We start from the raw sequence: 5877 nt of genomic DNA, 5'->3' as shown, positions 1-5877 counted from the left end.
GTTAAAACTACATGACGTTGACAGAAAGATGAATCAAAATATGCTTCAATGAGAGTTGTTTCGGTACCACCTACGCCTAAGCCTACCGACAATGGATATGCAAATAGTTTCACACCTTGCTTCCAATACCATAAACCTGATCACAGACAAAGCAAACAAAATTTGAATTTTCCAGAACATGATATTCTGATTTTATATTTGATTTTGATGAGAATCATTAAGCATAACATGTTATGTTAGATGTTAGATGTTAGTAGTTACCTCTTGGGACGGTTGACATGACAATGTTGTTACTTGAATCCATCACCCAATCTATAATATCCAAACTGCAAACCCATGGCATACACCCGCCTCTACAAACTCAACCTGTAAATTAATACAAAATATATGTTACTTTTCTTTCATTACCTTATTCAAAAGGAACCAATGATAACCTCTAATGTTTGCAATCAAATGTCAAGAATCGCATGTTACCACATGATATTATTCATTAGAACTCAGAAAGCTGAAACCAAAACCTAGAAACACCATTTCTGTAGAGATTAACACCAAACTTCAATAAGATAATGAAAAACACAGCCATATAAATGTAAAAAAAAAAATATACCAGAATGAGAAGAGCTTTGAGTTATATTTTCCAACTGTTGCTTCCAGAATCTGAACAGAAAGTTCACCAGTTAGCCGAGACCGGATATAGTCTGAACAAAGAGAACACACAGCAAACGTAAACAATCCAACGGGTTAAAACCTCAACCCTATCAAAAATGCAATGTACCAAATTGAACAAAAAAAACCCAACAATCATCTTGAAGGAAACCAAAATGTACCAAGTAGAAGCAGTATTCTTCTCATCTGAAGTAGATGTCGCCGCAATGTTGTGTTTTATCATAATACCTGCAAGTTGCAAAAAGAAGCTTCTACCCATAGATTTGATAGAAGAAAATAACTTTTGAAAATGCTAAGCAAACATGTTGCTAATAGATTTAATAAAACTTTCAAAAATTGAATTAAACTCAAAAAGATATTATAGTGGACCTTACCTCGTTTTTGTGTATTCATCTTGTCACCAATGCATTGCCCTTCAAGCTGTAGAAAAAAAAAACAACAAATTAAAAATAAAGATTCCACATGAGAAATTCTATAAAACAACTTACATAGAAAATCTTTTATACCTTCAGATTCTTCATACTCTAATGCTTTTAAGGGTAAATCACAACTTTGTTCACTTAATCTAGATTATGATAGAAAAGTTACCAGTAACCTGATCCACATGCAAAGTACAAAGCTATAATTAGTAAAAAAAAATAATAAAGTGATGTTTTTTTTTAACACAAATTACTCAAAGGGAAGACAAAATAGCAACCAAGTTGCAATTTGGTAAAAGCAACCAGATTTTTTCAAAATTGCATATCTTATTTCCTTAGTTCTACCAAAAATAAATTCTTCTCTTTGATTTAACAAAGTTTCCCCTTCATGTAGTCTTCTTTCTTTTGATTGTTAGACTCACTTATGCCTTTCACATAAAGATTGTCTTTCAAGAAAAATTGCTTTCTCTTTTGCTTCACACGGGTCGTATTTAAAGCACCCAATAATTCATAATTCATAGATTAAAAAAAATCAACAAAAATCGTTGATCAATGTAGTTAATTTTGTGCTAGATAAGACAAAAAGCGAAAAGTATAAATTCATAAAGATAGATTAATTGAAGTTTTAAAACTCAATTATCACTCTGCATTAATGGAATTCCTTCCAAAAGGAGAAGGATAAAACACCTAGTTCAATTTAATAAGTTTTAATTTTCTAATAATTCGTTAACTTTCAATACATTATCCTAATCCTTATTAACATGCACATTTCGTAATAAAATCATATAGTTTTCTTGTATAAAAATTAATTTATATGAAGATGATCATATAAAACATATATAAAACATAGATACACATATACACATAAAAATCTGTAATTATGTGTAAAATCGATGTATAATCCTGCATAAATACAAACAGAATCCATATGTACGACAAGTAAACATGCCTAATTATACATGGAAATCAAGAAATCAAGAAAACATTTGTTACCTTCTTCTACAAACTACGAAACGGAAATCCTCAATCAATGGACAACTTTTGAAAATTAAGTGGAACCACAAGTCAAATAATGTACCAATGAATGTATTGACTGATTCGGTTGACCCACTTCCAAAGAGAAAGATGAAAAGAAAACGCAAAACAGTTGAATCGAATAATATCAAAAAAAAGGGTATCGGAATCTGATAAAAAGTTAAGTGTGGAGTGAAACTCAAAAATCACCTTTGCATATTCCTAAAATTGAAAATAGAGAAGCAATTAGGGGTATAATGTAAGCTGAAAATTGATGTTAGAAGCAACTTGTTGATGGAAGTCGGCAGACGGTATTGATATGGCGAGATACGACTTCAGTAGTAATCGCATGGCAAGATTCGATTTAGAACCTTAGCTTAACCCCTAAACCCTTAATCTTCATTTTAGATGTTGGATTCTGCTCCATCACCGGCGTTGCTCCTCACCACCACAGCCTATTCACGCTGATTTTAAGTATTTATTTCGATTTCATAAACCCTCATCACTGTGGAATAGTTATCGATGACGATGGAAGCAGAACAATACGGAGGTGCTTTGGCTTGAATCGATATGATGTCTGATGTTGTCTTTGGGGAGAGAAGACTTAGAAGACAGAGAGAAGTCATGGAAGGAAGCAAGAAGGTACAAAGCAATGTAAGAGCGGTGGAGGAGTAACTGACCATAACCAATGAACAATACGTAAGCTAAGGTATTTAAAGGGGACGCGAGCTCTGTAAGCATTTCATTGGAGAAAAAAACAGTGGAGAAGGAGAAACGAACACGAACCTGTGAGTATGACCCTCCAACCATGACCACCATTCACCATATAGTGACCAGGGAATGAGGGAAGGAGAACCGGACATGTACCTGTGCATAATGGTTTTTGTGGAAGTTGGATGTTTGTGCTTGAAGGGATGCCGATGAGTTTAGAGAGATAGAGGTTTTTGGAGAGGGGAAGATCGACGGTCGGATGCGATAAGCAGTCGTCCGCCTTGCAAAACCCAAAAGATATCGAGTCGAACTTTCCACTTAGGGCAATAAGATACCACTTTCATCGGACAGAGCCCAGCCGATCAGGCGTGAGATGGAGAAGCTGATGGGTTTCTTCCACGACAGTCGGTTGAGAGCAGTGGAAAAGAAAATGGGATTTGTGGAGCCTTGGCAACAGAGAAAACAAAGATGAAGGAGATAAAGCGGTGTAAGATAAAAGGCGGAAGGATCTTGTGGCTATCATTGCGGGTGAGTAAGCCAAAAGAAACAAAGAAAGAGGCCACGTATCCTGACACTATCAGAGGGTTGTGCACGTGTAAGATAAGAGCTAGATAAAGGAGTAACAAAAAATCAAAACAGGAAAGAAAATAAAAAAAATAAAAAATAAAATCCCACCAATCACAGAAAAATATTGTTCAAGTTGTACTTCTAAATTAGTATATATATATATATATATATATATATATATATATATATATATATATATATATATATATAAATGTGAATGTTATCTATATATAGGTTCACAATAACAACTTCATATGTGTCACTAGTAGTCATATATGAATATCATATATTCATAATTTAATTACAATGTTTATACTACTACATGTCTAAAATTTAGGTCTATCCTAAAATTTCCAATGACATGGAGTTTAGAATAGTTTCAATAAGCTTATTATGAGCTTTAAGAATGATAACAGTAAATTGGATGTGAGGTGGAGATGTCTTGTTGATGATTGTTGGTGGTTGTCGAGGCCAACAAAATTAATAACCCTAAATATTACACACTAAAAAAGTGTATAATGGTAAAGGGATCGTATCCACGGAGATTGGTTCAATTTTATAACTCTATGAAAAATCTCTTTGTAAAATACTTGTAAAAAAATTAAAAGTAAAACGGGGTGGGGATTGTTTGACAAAATTAAAACTAGCTAGAATGTAAATATGACAAGTAAACAAGTAAAAGATTTGATTAAATTCATGAAGTGAAATTGGTTGATTTTGGGATACTCCACATGGATGACATGGTTGACTTATCGTTAGACAAAATGGAATAACACTTGTGAATTGGTTTAACTTGGCAATAGCAATTCATAAGCACAAATTACCTCAACTCTTCTTAGGTATTAAAATGTTTAGAGAAGCTCTAACACATTCCCTTAATTAAAGTCACAAAATCAATGAAGCATATAATCTTGTGAAAATCAATTAGCTTTAAGTTCTATGAGTTACCAAGTCCAAAAGATAATCAAATGCTTACATTATAATTATGGAGGAAACATTTTCATGGTCTAAATGAAATAAAAAAAACATATAAACCATTTGTTGCTTACTAATTTGAGGGTCCATTACTTAACCAAGATATTACTCAATAAAAATAAGCATTCATTCATCCAAGCTCATGATCAAAGATAATAAACACAACAAGATGTTTAACTAGAAAACATTTCCATAAACTTCAAACACAAGATAATAATAAGTCTTCAAAGCAACTAATCATCCATGGGTTAAACCCTAATAAACCAACTGAAAGTTTAGCCAAGCATGGCCAAAGTAAAAGAAATGCAATATAGTTTAGTGGTACCAAACATCGTCTTAGTTGCAAGACTATAATAAATTACACTAATCTTCCAAAAATCTTCAAATCTTCCAAAGCCTTCTTGAGAGAGAATTGTGTGTGTTCTTCAAGTGATAATCTCCAATAATACCTCCACTCTCCAGCAAAAAGGAGTTGGTTTCCGGATTCAAAAAGGTGCTAAAATCCACCCACCAGCCTTCCACAAATAGAGTCAACAAGTCAAAACTCGGGATCAACTCAGCACAATTCACGCGGACCGCATATGGGTCCATGCGGATCGCTTGGGTCTCGCTAATTGTGGGACTTGGGCCATTTAAAATACAATCTAGCCCAATCTTCTCATTCACACTTCAGCCCACATACATAACTCTTCAGAGCCCATTTGTGTCATTCCAAAGCCTTTAATGATTGATCCAATGCTCCTTCAATCTTCCGTAGCTCGATTCTACGTCGCCTCATCATCATTCTCGCTCAAAAATTAAGTCCAAATTGATTTCTTGTTTATGCAAGCACCAAGCTTAATCGCACCACTTCAAATGCACAAGCAAACCGCAAGCCTCCATAAGTCTCGTACTCCTTCCACGCCTCCAATGACAAACAATCTTCGATAATTCCTGCAAATAAGCTTAAAAGACTGGAAAGCACCTGGTAAAGGAGAAAAATAACAAAAAGAGAAAATATGCATGATGATTAACTAAAATGAGATGGTTTTAACTAAAAGTAAACTACGGAAAGAAGTAATAAAATGAAGCTATCAATTGCATGTTTTAAGTAGATATTAAATAGGCCATTTTGGGAACATAATAATTTAATATTCAATGTGTGGAATTGATGTGAGAATGCTTAACGATGATACTACTTTGATATAATGTTGAAAAAAATATGGAAGGAAATAAAATTGAAGGAACTAGACAAACCTGCTAGCAAAATGAGTAAAAAACAGAAGATAAAAACCAAAAAGAATGAATTGCCTAATGTTATGAAGAAAAATCGTGTTGGGAAAATTGACTATATTTTTTTATCATATCTTAAGTTCTAGAGCACCGATTAACAAGAATCAAGATGTTTTGGAAACTAGAAAATTTTCGTAAGACTTTAGTGTTTTGTGTGTTATCTAATTTCGCAATTTTAATAACTAAAATTTGCTTAAACATCAATCAACATCTAAGACGCCTACTACGACACCTTATATGACACTCCAACATC

General features: G+C 33.5%; 1 long non-coding RNA gene across 1 annotated transcript; it reads right to left on the bottom strand.

The window, feature by feature from the left end:
* Positions 1-205: 205 nt before the first annotated feature.
* LOC111898058 (uncharacterized) lies at positions 206-1235 on the bottom strand. The gene is made up of 4 exons (XR_008231233.1): positions 1173-1235; positions 608-1086; positions 475-533; positions 206-366 (listed from the first exon to the last, which is right to left on the bottom strand). It is a non-coding gene; the product is annotated as an uncharacterized LOC111898058 (long non-coding RNA).
* Positions 1236-5877: the final 4642 nt, after the last annotated feature.

The sequence above is a fragment of the Lactuca sativa genome, chromosome 3 (assembly GCF_002870075.4).
Source record: "Lactuca sativa cultivar Salinas chromosome 3, Lsat_Salinas_v11, whole genome shotgun sequence".
NCBI classification, from domain to species: Eukaryota; Viridiplantae; Streptophyta; class Magnoliopsida; order Asterales; family Asteraceae; genus Lactuca; species Lactuca sativa.
Note: the sequence above shows the minus strand (reverse complement) of the source record. Positions and strands in the feature narration are given on the sequence as shown.